This window comes from Anoplophora glabripennis, unplaced genomic scaffold (genome assembly GCF_000390285.2).
Source record: "Anoplophora glabripennis isolate ALB-LARVAE unplaced genomic scaffold, Agla_2.0 scaffold258, whole genome shotgun sequence".
Lineage (NCBI taxonomy): Eukaryota > Metazoa > Arthropoda > Insecta > Coleoptera > Cerambycidae > Anoplophora > Anoplophora glabripennis.
Genome location: NW_019416390.1, coordinates 229,928 through 246,433, shown reverse-complemented (window position 1 = coordinate 246,433; position 16,506 = coordinate 229,928). Strand labels below are relative to the sequence as shown.

Below are 16,506 nucleotides of genomic sequence, written 5' to 3'. Positions count from 1 at the left end.
GTCCAATTAAAAATTAAAAACAAAAAATGGTGGAGGCGCCGCTTGATGTGCACTGTAACATAAAATCACATATATTTCCTAAACTGTTAATTTTACCGAATTGAACGAAGAAGGTATTATCGTTGGCAAATTATTCAGGGAACTTATTTTTGATGATCGTGATCTATGCAAAAATTCTGGATTGTTAACCGTTGGGCATAGTCCGTCCCTGGCGTTCTGGGCATGATGAAGTTTCATTACAACATCAAAAACAAGCTGTACGCATGTGTTATCGATCACCAAATTTGCATCATGCTGAAGTTAATAACTTAGACACTGTAAATAAAAATATTTTTTTATTTTCAACTTTGATGGCCCGTAACTTGTTAACGTAGGCCCGTATGGATAAAATTTATATGCAGAACTGATATTATTTTGACCCCATCTATTTGTACTCGACTTTTTTGTATCAAGTTCCCGGTACTTGATACACGCTGTATATTTTAACTCGAACGTACGTTTTTTACATTTCAATGAAAATATAATTTTTAGGTACACTGCCGGCCCTTTGAAAGTGGACAATTTATTTTTTTAATGTGATATGGTCTACTTTTCTTATTATGACGTTATGAAGTTTTTATATGTCAGTGTCATTAGTAATTTGCTTGGTAATTTAAGATGCCGCGTTTAACGGAACCAGAGAAAGTGAGAGCTATAACTTTACTTCAGAATGGTTGGTCATTGCAGATGATCTGCATGCATGCAAGAACAGCATATTTAAACTCAAAGAAAAATGGAATGCTCACTAGAACTAGTATGATAGACACACATTTGATATAATGACAGCCGATTTGAACCTTAGATTTTCAAGTCAGCTTCACAAAGGCCAATTATAGACAATTTGCTTATAAGAGTCGTCCACTTTCAAAGGGTCACTGTACAATGACTACTTTTTTTATAAAGTAAAGAATAAAAATGTTTTCCTTCAACATTGAAAAATGTTAAGTTAGTTTTGTAAATACAAGATTTCAAGTTACCCTAAGTAACATGAAATAATTCGATGTCTTTTTTGTTTTTTAACGTGAAATAATTCAGTTGAACTAGAAATAACTTACCATCTGTATTAACAGCAGAAACGTACTTCCAGCCAAAGTACCTAACGATGTCCAAAATAACTTGCGCCTGATAATAATCGGAAGGGACAACTCTCAGGAAATAATTATATCGACTTTTGTCCGAGAGGTCCTTAGAAGTCGTTGAATATCCGATCTGGGGCAGGTGAAAGAGCTGCAGCAAATTTTGCACTTGCAGAGCCACCGAACTGGAGCCTGGTCCCACCACCCCAATCAAGGGCCCCCTGCTATCCGCCTGGTTGAGAGTCGAGTCGGACCCTTCGCTGCCAGGACAAGAATCTATCGGAGACACCGGCGTGATAGCGTCCCTGATGAGTTCGATACTTTGCTGCAGGGCCACGGGGGCATTCCAACATTCATCTCGGATTTCCACCCCGAGCGTCAGATTCGGCAATAAATTCGGGTCTCGGTTAATTTTGTCCAATGTTTGGAAGGTGACTTCCACCCTTTGAATGCCGTAATGTTCTCTGATAACCCCACACTTTAAGCCCAGGCTGGCTATAAGTCTTTTCTTTGAGGAAGGCCTTTCGTGGAGGGGAAACAAAGCGCCTATTATGAAATCCCCGTTGACGAACGCCGAGACGCGTTTGTCCTGGTCGGTGTTTTCGGCTTTATCAGGTAGTTGCGTCAGTACGATGGCTAGTAGTAGTGTTGCGTACCAATTTCCATTCATCGTTCTCCTTTTTGTTGCACTTATTTTCTGGGCGATGAACTGTCCTCATCTTTATGTTATTCTGAAACAAATAGCTCATATAGTGTCAAGACTACAGGTTTTAATTGAAATAAGTTTTCTTCAATAGTTAAGAACTTTGAAAATTAAACATAAAACAGTTTATATTCTAAAGTATTTCAACATTATAATATAAAAAATAAACAATAATATATGTAATATAACGCAAACTTCCGAAAAAGTCCGAAGCTTAATATATAAGGGGTACTAAAAAGTTCTCTAGGAGATGAATAGTAGTCTTGCAAGTGATAAATGGTAGAAATGGTAGATATCCCCTGCACCACAAGGCTAGGAATTGGATAAAATATTTCTATGTACCAATTCTCCAGATAGTTGTATAAGTAAAACCATGTTTTCTGTAGTAATTTTTTAAAGTGTATTAATAATTGCAAGGTTTGTTCAGAAAATAACCGAACTATATTTTTTTAAACTAACTTTATTATTCATTGTATATTCCTGGATAGCTTCATTTGAAATGGCCTTTAAGGTCTGTGACGAATTTGCTTTGATGCCATCAGCACTTTGAAAACGGCGTCCTCTCAGCACTAATTTCGGAAATAAGAAAAAATTGTAAGGAGCCAGGGCTGGCGAGAAAGGAGGATGAAAGGGAATAGTAATCTTTTTTTTGGCACACAACTGACGAATTGACACCACTGAACCATTGTCTCGCCACAACTCTGGTCTCTTTTTGCGGATTTTTTCCCGTAACCGTTGTAAAACACCTTTATAGTACACACAATTCACTATTTCACCTTGAGGCAAGAATTCAAAGTTCGAGACTGTCATCGTCATTGAGTTGTTCAACGAGTTGTCGACAAACGTACACACGATTTTCTTTCTGTTATTCGGTCATCAAAAGAGGAACAATTTTTCAGTTAAAATTTCATGGCATGACCCAACTGAGATTCTAATATCTTCTGCAATTTCTCTGATAGCCAATCAGCGATTTGCACGCACCAGGTCTTTGACTTTCTGAATATGGAAGTCATCAGTTGAAGTCCATAGCCTTCCTGGTCGAGAATCATCTTCAATTGACTGACGACCACTTTTCGTAACATTGCTTATGATCCAGAGCATCATCTCTGTAAGTTTGTCTCAAAAGTTGAAACGATTCCGTGAAAGTTTTCCCTAGTTTCACGTAAAATTTTACGTTGCATTCTTGTTCAAAAAATCGCACATTTCAAAAACCGTCACTAATACTTAAAACGTTGCACTCAAATAACAATATCACGAAAATTAAATGAGATATGAACAATCCAAGAACATGTGGTTACAGAGAAGGTTATGCGCAACGCAATGCTGCCAACCACATGTCATATATCTCCATTACCACGTAATTGAAAAAGTTATTTTCTGAACAGGCCTCGTATTTTTGTTTTGTTAAAAACCGTGTTTAAGCTATATCCCTTGTGCGACCAGGGAGTAGTCATAACAATAGTAGGTATACAGAAAATAATATAAATATGTTTTTAATATGAAGCCAAATCCATGTCATATACAAAATGACTAGTATCAAATGTTAGCTAATTTGTTTATTTTTATCAATACCTAGTCTATAAATATGATATAAACTAATGCAAAAAATTAGAAGGCCAATAGAATTTCCGAAATTTTTCTGTGATTTTTGACAAACGGTAAAAATGTGAGAAAATGTTAATCATGATTATGAAGTGTTTAAGCTAAAAAAACGTGACCCTTTAATTTTTTTCAAAAGTTTCACTGTTTGAAACAAAGAAACGGTTCACTAGATCGAGATGAAACTTCACAGGGTTCTTCTGGGTATATTGAACTGTAAAATTTATACTTAACTTTAGTCATTTCATCAATATTTCTAATTTAGCCGTCAATTTTCTAAAAACCTATAAATTACCCTTTTTTTCCGTGTAAAATTTGTGTAAAAGATGAAAAAATAAAATTTTCCGAAAAGTTACTGCAGCATGTTATAGGAAATTTATTCCAGTCTTCGAAACTGCCCTTCAAGTCTCTGTATGACCATTTGTCGCCGAGATATCGATGATTGAAGAGAAAAGGATCCTACTCCATTAAAAGTCCGCTATTTCGATGAAAAATGGTCATATCGAAATTAAAAAAAAAAGGAAGTTGAAGCTGAATAAACAAGCTATCTGGTCCATGCAATGGCTTAAGTGAAAAAAAAATTTCCAAGTTCGTGGAAAAAAAATAAAATTTGCAAAAATTTTTTGTCGCGCTGTTTCTTAGAATTGCATGATAACCGTAACTTCTAAAAAATTTCAACCGAAAAATCTAAAAACTAGAATCTTAGAACTTAAAATGCTTTTCTTAAATTCCCGATACGACCATTTTTCATCTAAATATAGTCTGTCAAAAATCACAGAAAAATTTTCGAAAATTCCTTTTGACCTTTAATTTTTTGCATTAGTTTAATATTTCATTAAGAATGAGATATAACTTAATCAGTTTTTGCAATATTTCAATAAGAATCATGTACCAAGAATGAATCATTTTACTAATCGAGTTGAAAATTTCAGCAGATAATTTTCCTCTGGTCTGCACATCTGTCGTCATGGGCGTAGCCAAATGAAAGCAGAATGTTATGTTATGAATCTTTATTTCTGAAAAATTATTTTCTTTAAGAAGTTTATGCAAATTCGTTGACAAATTCTAAAAGAGACAAATTTGTAATAACAAAAAATTTGAGAAAAATCCTTTTTAATCAAAAATGCTACTTTTTATCTCCTGTTTAAATTTAACACCTTAATTTCAATCAAAAATCAAAATCAACTATGGAATTTACACGGTGTTTTTAAACCCATGTTATATTAGTGTCGTGTTCTTTGAATCATTTTTGGCTAAAAATTGTTATTATACCTACTTAGGTTCTAAACCCGTTGTTTCAACGGTAGAAGTTGTTGACGTTAATATAACATTTTTTAAATATCTTTGGTTGAATTCATTTACAAATTGGTCACCCATTGGCAGAGATACCTTAAGGTGGCACAGTCAAAATTTCCTCGCCTATGATTTTTTTTGGAAATTCGGTTGGGGCATTTGATTCATAATAATATTTCAAAGAAAATCTTCAATTTTATTCAAAAAACAAATAAGTAATTTTTAAATTATTATTTTTTTAAATTGAAAATTAGCTTCCTACACTGCTGAATAAATCAAAAATAATTGCAAAACTATTCGCTTCGCAATAAAAAATTATTGAGATTTTTTGTTCTGAGGAATAATGTAGAGCTCCATCATTCTCAAAAAATTTAAATGTTTGTCAAATGAAATTTTTTTTACGTCCATACGTTTTCTTATGTATCGAATAGTTTTGGAGAAATTTTTAATTTATTCAGTAATGTCGTTATTTTAAATTAAAAAAGCAATAATTCGAAAGCTACTTATTTTCTGAGGGAGAATTCTGGGGTTTTCAATGCCAGAGCTCCTCGATATCTTCGTCACTGATTGAAATATTTGTGGACCAATTCACCGAATTTTCGTCTTTAATTAATTAAACCAACAGTTAATTAATTAATTTACTGAATTATGATTACAACAGTACTATGAACTTAAAATGCATCCTGCATTCTTGAAAAAGATCGTCTTGCAACTAGATTAAATTGTGTTATAAGGAACTATCGATTTCTGTTTGCACATTTTAATCCAGACAAAGTTACCATTTTATAATATCGCACCCCTGAGAGTCATCCAGCTTACCAAACCATACGGGAAACATTCTAGAAATAGAATTTCAGAGTACCTAACTGATAAATTAATTGCGAATCTCTTTTGCCATTACACATTTTGTGATGATTTATCTTTGTGTTTAAACAAGGGATAACTTAATAGACCGAAGTTTTTAATAAAACCCGAGGGGAGAATTACAGGTTTAAGGTGGAACGTAAGTTTTACCGGAGTTGGTGAGAATTCTTGTATTTTAAAACTATTTTGCCTTTTAAAGCTAAGGAAATTGCTAACTTACAAGGGGGTTCTAAAAAGGAAATTTACTAATTTCCATCACCGTTTATTCGCTCATTTCAATTTTAATGTAAAGTAAAGAAGGATATTATTGAATAATCTTCTATGTTTTGCGAATATTATAGAATACAGTCAATTTGAAAGTAAATTGAAATTCAGTTTCACTAGCTTCTGTGAAATTAATTAGATATTACATAATAATATGAAATAATACTTATGAAGTTAAATATGGAATATAAAAGAAAATAAAATAGTAGCACAATCCGTACGATAGTTGTTGAAATATTCCAAGACGACACCTGTGCTACTTTCTTGGAATTAACCCGAGGTAAAAAGACATTGGCGGCGTGGCGATCACCGTAGCAGCTTGTAGTGCATATTGTGTTTTGCAGTTACGAAGGTGTAACTGTATTCTAGTATATTTATGATTTGTACTGTACTGTACTGTACTGTACCGTAAAAGAAATAAAAACAAATTTTAATGCAAAAAATCTACTTTATACGAGTCGCTCAAAGTGAGTGGCCCATAGATTATTTCAGATACCTACATGCTCTTACCCAAATATGCTGATTTCGACGATTAAAAAGTTCATCCCAGGTAAATTTTGACTCGTCCGTTGATTTGACCTTATTTAAAGAATTTGCATTTTCTTGAAGTTTAGTTAAAACTAACTCATAAAAACTTTACTCTTCATGGAAAATCTTCGGGATTTAAAGCTTGAAGTGTTGCAAACTTATAATCCTGCATTACGTTCAATTGATCTTCTTGAAATGCATGACTCCTATCCAGCACAACGTTGAGATGAATGAGGATTGGCCTCAAAATTTGTTAAAACATCGATTATACTGTCTTCATTTGTAACAGGTTTTAGTAAGGTTCTTGTAGACTTCAACGCAGATCCGAAATTAATGAAATTTCTTTGTAATCTTCTTCTTTCATTAAATCTTCTACACGTTGTGCTAATATTCCTGTGGGTACACATGTTCGCAAGTGACCCATTTTTAAGCATTACGTCAAGAGCGCCAGCAGGACGCAGTCGGACGCACCAGCGTTCCAGGAAGGGTCTACGGCGGACTGGCGCCGGCGACCAGATGCTTACTCATATGCCTACGATCGACTCCACACACACTAACTCTCCAACGAACACTCACCCCGTCAACACGTCTTTTCCACAAGCTTAGTTTTCAATAAATATAGTTTATTTTTATCGTTGAGAGAGCGTTTTATTTTTGCTGTACAACGAAAGCAATCCTCATTCCCATCACATTGCCCATAAATATTAAATTCATAATAAGTTCATGTGTGTAATTATTTCTATCCGTTTTATTTAAAGTGGTACAACAACAATTTCTTGATGATAATAATAGTTGACAGCGTTGCCGTTTGTTTTGAAATCGCGCTAAAATTTTCACAGCCATCCTCAAAGTTATGTACGAATAGTTAAATAATACTAATATTAATCCACTTCAGTAGAGTACCCAAATAACTTCAAATAACATAAAAACTAGAAGACATAAGTGTAGAGAACCGTAGTATGGATGGAAAGAGAATAAAATGGCACGTCCAAATTTGAAAAAATATACGAGGTTCCATTGCAAAAAATCAAGTTTAGATGGTTTCGAGTGGACCAAACTCGGTATTGAATTATTACCACCCTTTAAAAGATTCGGTAACTCCGAAAATATGGTTATGCAGCTTAGGTATTTAGCTCCTGATCCTGCAAATATTGTTGCTTTATCTGTCTAACTGTAGAATGCGCACGGCTTTAAAGTAAGTTCTGATTTTTAATTTTTTCCCTTAAAAAGCTAAATATCTCGCAAACGAATAATTTTAGAAATAGGGAAACTTGATGAAAATAAAATGAAGCGGAGTATCCAAAAATGTAAATATATACAGTGTTCCATTTAAAATAACGAAGTTGACGTCATCTTCCGGTATAACCGGAAGTGTTACGGGAACAAAATTATTATTTGAAATTTATAATTTTCAAAATTTAAATCGAAGTAGGTTCTGAAATAATCTAATAGGCCACTCACTTTGAACCATCCGGTATATATTCACCTTATATAATTTTTAATATTCTGAAAACAGCGTGGAAAATTTCAAGGTGCCGCGGTAAATTGTTACAGTAGTTCCGATAACAGAACTTTTTTGGCGTATTCTTTTCTTGGAATTTTGTCTCAACAAATATTGACCAAATGGCAATTGGCAAATATGGATTGTAATCATTTATGAAGGTTCTGTACTTTTTCCCTTACATTGTCATGTCGTCTCTAAATAGGTAAGCATATGTAGCAGTAATAAATTTAGTGTATTCTGTAATATTTCTCCTCATAAATATTTACAATCTGTGGGTAAATAAGATAAAACAAAAATAATTTCTCAGACATTTTAAATACATATTTACTTAACTTCTCAAAACATGTGCACAACGTTATCACAAGAAAATATCAGGTTTGACCGCAACTTCGCTGTCTTTGAAGACATCATAAAAGTTTGATATTATTTATTCACAATTTTTTCCAAGGAATAAAATTTATCGGAACAACAGCTGGAAGGCATCCAGAGATATAGCTGCCAACTGTGTTTTCTTATATATTTTCTTCATTTCCGTTAGACGTACCAACCCTTCTATTAATTCGCCAATTGTCATTATAATTAGTTTTTACTATCAATATTGAATCAGGTTCATAAGATTTCGGTTTCACTAACGACTTATAGAAGACAAACTAATGTAGGTCTACTTGAAATTAATATTGAACAATCATATGATCATAAAAGTACAAAAACACAAAGAGAATAAATAAAATAAGTCAATAAACCTCTAGCCTAATAGAGGGTGTCACAAAATGCACGCAAGAAGTAATTTTGATAGAAAACACGGTTTTTTAATTAGAAATTGTAATTTTTTTATTGATTCGGAAAATATACCTACAGTATTGTGAAATAACATATCGAACAAATGACTTCCACAGGTTTGCTGCACTATGCACTATTTTGTCAAAATATTCCATGGACGTTTTACATATGTAAATGCAGCTGAATTTCGTTGATACAGAGCTCAATTTCCTCCTTCAAAGAGGGGGTGGTCGTGGGCTTGATGGCTTAAACTTCAAAAAACCCTAAGAACCCCAAAGAAGAAAGTTAAATCACATTAAATCAAGGATTTTTTACTTTTCCCATATCTAATATAATATGTCCACCTTCACTGAGCAGTATTATTGCTTGATTTAAGGTGTTTAGACTAGTTTTTGTCACATTCAATTAAGCCCATACAGGGTGGTTCTTAAGTAATTCTACATAGAAGTATAATAGATTTGTGACTTTAAAATATTGCGATTTGAGCCAACTTGCCTTAATAAAATATTGATAATAAGAAAGATACAGTGTGTTGAAAGTGAAACTTAAATTTATTTTTCTCAATAAATTGAACATTTTTGGACATTTATACAAAAAAAAAATTATCTGGGGTTTTTTTGGTATGAGAAATCATAATTTCATCATAAAAAGTTTAGTTTATGCCACACATGTGGCTTATGTGCCGCCATCTAAAAGATACATTAAATTAGATACCAAATTATGATTTCCCATGCCAAAAAAACCCCAGTTAAAAATTTCTTTGTATAGATGTCCAAAAACGTTCAAGTTATTGCGAAAAATAGATTTTGAAATTTCACTTTTAACGCCCTGTATCTTTCTAATTATCAATATTTTATTAAGGCAAGTTGGCTCAAATCGTAATATTTTAAAGTCACAAATCTACCATACTTCTATGTACAATTACTTAAGGATCTCCCTGTATATTTACAGTAGCAGAAAATAAATATATCCTTAAATGATAATTAATGTCGTCTAGTAGGTTATTGTTATTTATCAAATACCCACTGCAGCATCTCCTACTTAATTCGAAAATGGAATGAGAGTTACTTAAACCCAATGTACTTTATAATTCGCAGAACAATGTGACCTCCTCGTTACCAAGCTCAGTTCAATTGATGTTACTATCACGCTCATGTGGCCAAGGTGCTTGGTAAAAGGAATGTGCAGGCTCCATTTCTCTCTTAATTACGTTTCAGTTAACAAGGAGGATAGACAGTATCGTGAAGATTTACACAAAATGCATTGAAAGTTAGATAATGCCCAAGAAACACAATAAACGCATTATCTACACAAAGGCTAATGTTACATAATGGTTTAACGTGAGGTAAGGATTGCAGAGTCATTGTTTTTTTTTACTTTTGAATGTATATACATATATGCAACGAGTCTGAGATTCATATTTTGGTTATTGGCAATACTTATAATTTGTGTATTAAAATATGTAAGTACTTATAATTTTTTTATTTCTTATATCACTACACGCAAAATTTGAATTTTGTACCATTTGTATGGTATAGTGATTTAACTTTATCAACCGTGAAGAGATTAACTGAAAAAATCAAGGAGACTCGATCAACTAGTGATCTTAAACACCCTGGCCATCCTTCAACAAGTCGTTCAACACAAGGAGTTCGTGAGAGTGTCGCTGAGAGTCCAGGAACATTCGGCTCTCTATAGCGTATTTTCCCTATAGATTTGCATCTTCATATTTACAAAACTGTTGATGCTGATTCTTCCCATAAAATCATCTACAGCTATTTTCATTTTGATGCCTTCTTTAAACCACAAAATTGTCGTATTTGGGGTTCAGAAAATTCACAAGTGATTATTGAGAATCAAATGCATCCACAACGTATCACTGTTTGGTGTGCATTTTGGGCTGGAGGCATCATCGGACCATTCTTCTTCGAAAATGCAGCTGGGAAGGCAATAACAGTTAATGGTGGTCGCTATCGCGACTTGATAATCCAGTTTTTTGTCTAAATTGCAAGACATGGATGTAGACGACATGTGGTTTCAACATGACGGTGCCGAATGCCCTACAGCCCGAGAAACAATTATTTCTTTATCAAAATTACTTCTTCCATGAATTTTTTTATGAGTCCAGAAAATATGAGCAAAAAATTTAAGGGGTGATTCTACTTACAAAAATAATAGTAGAAGTCCCTTTGATACTCTCTTAAAAGCTCAATATTTGCGCAACCTCAGATTTGTTGGTTTTTAATTATTATTTACCATAACTTTTTTTTCATTTAAATAAGCTAACAAACTGAACTTACGAGAAAAGAATTAATCAAAATTTTAAAACCTTAACAGGATAGAAAATTTATTTATAACTTTTTTATTTGCGATTTTCCAGCAAATTAATATTAAAGGTAATAAAAAAGTTCGCTTCTTTTTAAATCAAGGATAACACTAAGAAATGGCGCGCAGTAGGCATCTGGGTACCGAAGCCAGATCACGCTAAGTCTAACCATTTTAGAGCGAAAAAACACATTTTGAAGCGTCTTTAAAAATATTAAAAATTGACTGTTCTGTATTATAAACGAACAAAACTTTCAACATAAAAGACAAAAGTGTACAAATAATCTGCAACTGCATTAAATGATTTATAAAAATGGTGGAATTTAAAAATGGTAATAACAATTTACCGGGATTTGAATAAAATATTAAATGTATTTTTTCTGGGAGCTATCAACTTGGAATAAAAGGACATTTAGTATGATTTTTTAAGGACTTCCAATATTGAGTTATTCAATGTTTTGAAAGACTGCAAATGAAACAATCATGAAAATTTGTTATGAATGCATCATTCAAGATCTAAATCATCCATCTAACGTCCAATTCGTTCAGGACTTTCTGTGCCTTTGGTAAAGATCCCAAAGAATAAAGCCAAGCCAGGAGCCAGCGCCAAAAAATAAATCCGAAGGTTTAAAGCATTTCAATAGATAATGGGTCAGTTGAAAGCTTTTCTACTAACCTAGTAGGTGCTATGAAAGAGGCCTCCTGGAATTTGGATACGACTCATCCACTAAAATGAAATATAAGCGAGAAGACTTAAATTTCAATTTCACAATTTCTTCTGAGGAAGAGAACTATATGTCTCTCGAAACGTCTAAATGTCTAAACCGACGAAGGGGGTCAACTAACTCGGAAATTGTACAACCAGCCGGTTAAACTAAAAGTAAGAGAGTAAACATGGTTTGCTTATGGAATTAATCTATTTGCTTTTTTTACTTATGTTCATTTGTTAATTTTGAGCTCTTGAGGTTATCATTAGATCAGAACCTATAGAGTTTGCATCACACAATGCTATCATAATCTACAGCCAAAAAATATTTTTTAAAACTTAATTTTGGATAACATTTATAAATAAAATCCAATACTGATTAAATAAAAGTGAACAACTATTATTTATCCATTTAAAATGTAATATATTACACACTTCTGATGTATGTATTTTAATAATTATTAGTTTTCTAACATAGTAAACGAAAAAATATTTCCTTAAACTTTTTTCCTTTTATTACGATGAAATGGAAGGCTTTATCTTAACTGTCACAGATTGACACCATTTAGCATTCAGCTTCCATCTGCCTAATAAGGTTTCTCAAATTTGTCCCATTCCCACACTGAATGGTGATTACTTTTACCAAGTCTGTGACTGTGACAAGAAATAAAAAATATTATTTCCTCCTCAACAAATCCACAATTGTGGAATATTTGTTACTTGTATTTAAATTGAAAATATTTCAAATTATAGGTACTTACATATTCCAAAGGTGTTTAAGTATTAACGACAGCGATTAAATTCAGACTATTTTTTATCCATCAACATTCCCCCTTTCAATTTCCTACGTTTAGTAGAATTCTTAATATTGCGAATAACACGTTATTGAGAATTTTTCTGCCGACTTTAGTACAAATCATAAACTGAATATTCGGTAATAATATATTCAGTAATACGTTTTTGAGGAATAAAGTATGTTTTTTTCACTACACATTTTCCCTTAAATAAAAATTAATCACTGATATGAAAAGGGGGAGAAAAGTAATTTTGTAACATTCCAGTATTTCATTGCAAACGGGCTTCTGCAATGACATAGCGATGGTGCCATTTTATCAACAGAAGTATTAATTAAAGAAGATTTCCACTATAGAGAATGTTAACTTTCTGTTGTGTGCTGCTACACAAAATTCACTGGAATTTACTATTTTTTAAGAAACCTACAAGTCGTATCAAAAGGAGCCAATAAAATAGTATGAATTAAAGTTAATGTAAGCAAAAAAATGTGTTTTTCTTTCTAAAACAATTATATAGGATGTAGCAATATTCCCTGTACTTAGAGCTGCCACTGTTATCTGCGATTCAAATTACCTTTAACCCAAGCTGTTTCGTTCAGTCGCTAGAACTGTGAAAAATACCCGTCCCTTTTTTCCTCTTGTAAAATTTTTGTAAAAGTTTTTGGTTAATTAGATAATTTTTTTTATTAGATCATTTCTAATGCATATGTGATAAATTTAGCACATTTATTAAAAATAAATACTTATTGTTCTCTAAATAGTATCTATGACACATATAATAAAATAGTAAATATTCTCCTAACAGGGCGATCAAGGTTGTGCAATTTGATACCACGAATAACTAACTTGCCGAGGAGAAATTCGACTTACCCTTTTCCGTCTTCATTTTTATTTTCGTTTTTACTTTTTTTCTAATTAGAATGATAGAACGATATAAAACGGAACGTTTGTCCAAAAAAAAAATTCGTAAAAATGTCAGTAAGGATGTGTTAATTAAGCACATATATCGACTAATTTAGTGTTGTCAATTTAACTTTTCTTACAACGTCGGTCTTCAGTTTTACAGACAGTTTAATTGTAGGTTTAATTTCTTTTAGCAATGAATCTCGCAAAGAAAGCCGCTATGTTCTAATACTTGGTTACAATAATTAAAAAAAGCTGTTTATAAAGGCCATTACAATCCTTGTGGTTTATGTTTAACTGTTGATTAATATGTTGATGATATATTCTTATACATCTACTTCTGTGTTATTTTTTATAAAATTTCTTTTCTTAGCCAGGAAAGTGATAGTATAAAACGTAGAAAAGTTTATTTCCTAATTACATAAAACATAAGTTGAAACAACAAAGATCGAATACTATTAATAAACATTAGTTTAAAAATTGATAAATTCAAGAATTGAAACGAAGAAAATCTTTAAATAACACTTCTATTAGTCCAATAGAAAATAAATCAGAATTAATTATACATATCTATAAATACACCACAGTAATATACATAATTTATTTAAATTTATATAAACGAAATGTTATTTTAAGTTAAATCATGTAAAATATTTTCAATGGCGCTAATAAACTGCAATGCATTAGGATTTATTAATGCATAAAATACAAAACATTTAAGTGTTTTATTCATTACTATATCAATTTTATTAATAGCAGCGCGTTCACCAAAATCGAATTCCCTAATAAAATATAAAAATATCTGCACATATAAATAACGTTATTGTATAAAAGAAGCACATCCAGTGGAACTAATTGTTAAGTAACATTTATTTAATAATTTCTAGGTTGTTTGGTTGGTTGAACTTGTTAAGTACTAAGTAGCTATCAAGATATTATGTATTAAAATGGTAGGGTCAAACGATTATATTCACAGACTGAAATTAGTAATATTTTCATTGATATTAATTACTAAAATTGAACTCAGTCATTTCAACATAAATTGGTTGATTAGACAACATGCTAATAAATGTACAAATAAACCACAAATAATGGGCAATTTTTTTTGTTCGGTTTGACGACGATCAGTCTTGAAAGTTCGTCGCAAGCTGCTGTTATACCCTGTACAAATAAAACATATTTTCTATCCTTCTACATTTGTGATAAATAATGCACATATTTAGTTGATGGTTTCTATTCCCTAATTATGCAAAAATTAAATGTACAGATATACAGGTTCGGAAAGTCCCCTTGGTACATCGGCCGTTACGTGAGAGCGATAAAGTGTCATAGAAATCTGTGCGATAGACAAGGATGGTTACATTGAAGACGTTTCATAATCTGAATAGTCACTCCCACTTCTAGTCCGAAACGGGCCGTGACTATTCAGATTATGAAACGTCTTCACTATAGCCATCCTTGTCTATCGCACGGATTTCTTTACTTTACTTTGTCGCTTTATGTAAAGGCAAATGGACCATGTGGATTTTCCAGCCCTGCATAGTATTTAATTATACAATAATTAAATATACAGATACAAGATTTCCACACTTGTAATGCATGCCTACAACTACTTGCAAGCTATAGATACTTCAGCTCACTAGTATTTCTGAGAAAGAAATTCTTGTTTTCGTACATCTGCTCAGTTCAACAGATAGAGTACCTAATAATCATAAAAATTGCATGACCAGTTTTAGAATGATGTTTAATTATCTACATTTTGCATTAAGTATTAATGATATGTTTAATTTAAAAAAAATCTTTGTATTATGAAGCGATAAGTGAAAACTGAATCAATATGGAGTGGTTGATTAAAATTATCTAAAGCTAACGAGAAAATACAAAAATTTTTATATAAAACGTTTATATTATGTATGATGCATTATTATCAAGTAAAGCATAATCACACGTGTTTTAAAAAAAACAGACAAATATTTGTAATTTGATAAAGTTCTCCGACTACATCACATTACTCATAGTTATAGTTTATATCTCCGGAAAATTTCTAATCTATGTAACACTGATCCTGCCTTGAAGGCATCTAGAATTACAATACTAAAACTGCGATTTTTTATGATTTTCAATCAATCCTTAATTTTTTAATAACTAAAAATATTTCAGTCATACTTATTTCTAAAAATAAAGACACTTCTAGTTATCAAAAGGCTTTATTGCTATTCATCGTAATAAAAAGTATGGTAAAATTCCTAAAACTTTCCATGATAACCTGTTGTCATGGAATGTCCAATTAAAATTCATGTAACATTTAAGTAATATTAAATAAAACCTTTAAAATATACAGGGTGGGCTCTTGGAAACGAAACAGGAAAATTATTTTTCCGGAAAGTAATAATAATAATAATAATAATAATAATATGCTTTATTTCTCCTGAGACATAATACAATGCATGGAAAACGTCAAGTAAATACAATAAAATTCACAATAAGAATTTATACAAATATATAACAAATAAATAACAATGACACAATCATTGACTATAAAGTCAATTTGCTCAATGCAAGATAACAAACAACAATCAAAGAGAACTACACTCAAAAAACTCACGCACCGTGTAGAACGATTTTGTCAAAAGTAACACTCTACACGACTTTTTGAAGGACGGGATGCTCTGAATATTTCTTATATTAACTGGAAGGTGGTTATATATTTTAGGTGCCATAATAAAAGGACCATTAGCTGACTTTGCCAATCTGTGTCTAGGTACCACGACAGCATGCCTATCTCTGAGGTCAAACGCCAAATGTCTATCCGCGAACTGCGTAAATTCAGACCTGTGAACCCTGACATACATCGCGCACTCTAAAATATACATTGAGACTGCGGTCAAGATTCCCAAGTCTTTAAATAATTGGCGACAAGAATGACGCCTTGTTTTAAACAGCATAGTTCGAATGATTCGTTTTTGCGCAATCATTAAATTGTCAATACCCGAACCATTACCCCAACAGAGGATACAATAGCTTAGGATAGGGTAAACCTGTCCGTAGTAATATAACTTCAGTATGTCAAGACTCACAAACTCCCTCAGCGTCCACATGACAAAGTTATGTTTGGATAGCCCCTTACA

The 16,506-nt window shown here is 32.1% G+C and overlaps 1 protein-coding gene and 1 long non-coding RNA gene across 2 annotated transcripts in view; both read right to left on the bottom strand.

Moving 5' to 3' along the window:
• The window catches only part of LOC108905276 (metabotropic glutamate receptor 1), a 148,402-nt gene extending 146,860 nt beyond the window's left edge, over positions 1–1,542 (bottom strand). The window contains exon 1 of the mRNA XM_023454406.1: positions 1,095–1,542. The gene's annotated coding sequence lies outside the window, so the exon portion shown is untranslated. The remainder of the gene's footprint in view (positions 1–1,094) is intronic.
• An 87-nt stretch (positions 1,543–1,629) lies between these two features.
• LOC111691298 overlaps positions 1,630–16,506 on the bottom strand; it is a 185,647-nt gene continuing 170,770 nt past the window's right edge. The window contains exon 3 of the long non-coding RNA XR_002762958.1: positions 1,630–1,846. This is a non-coding gene — a long non-coding RNA (uncharacterized LOC111691298). The remainder of the gene's footprint in view (positions 1,847–16,506) is intronic.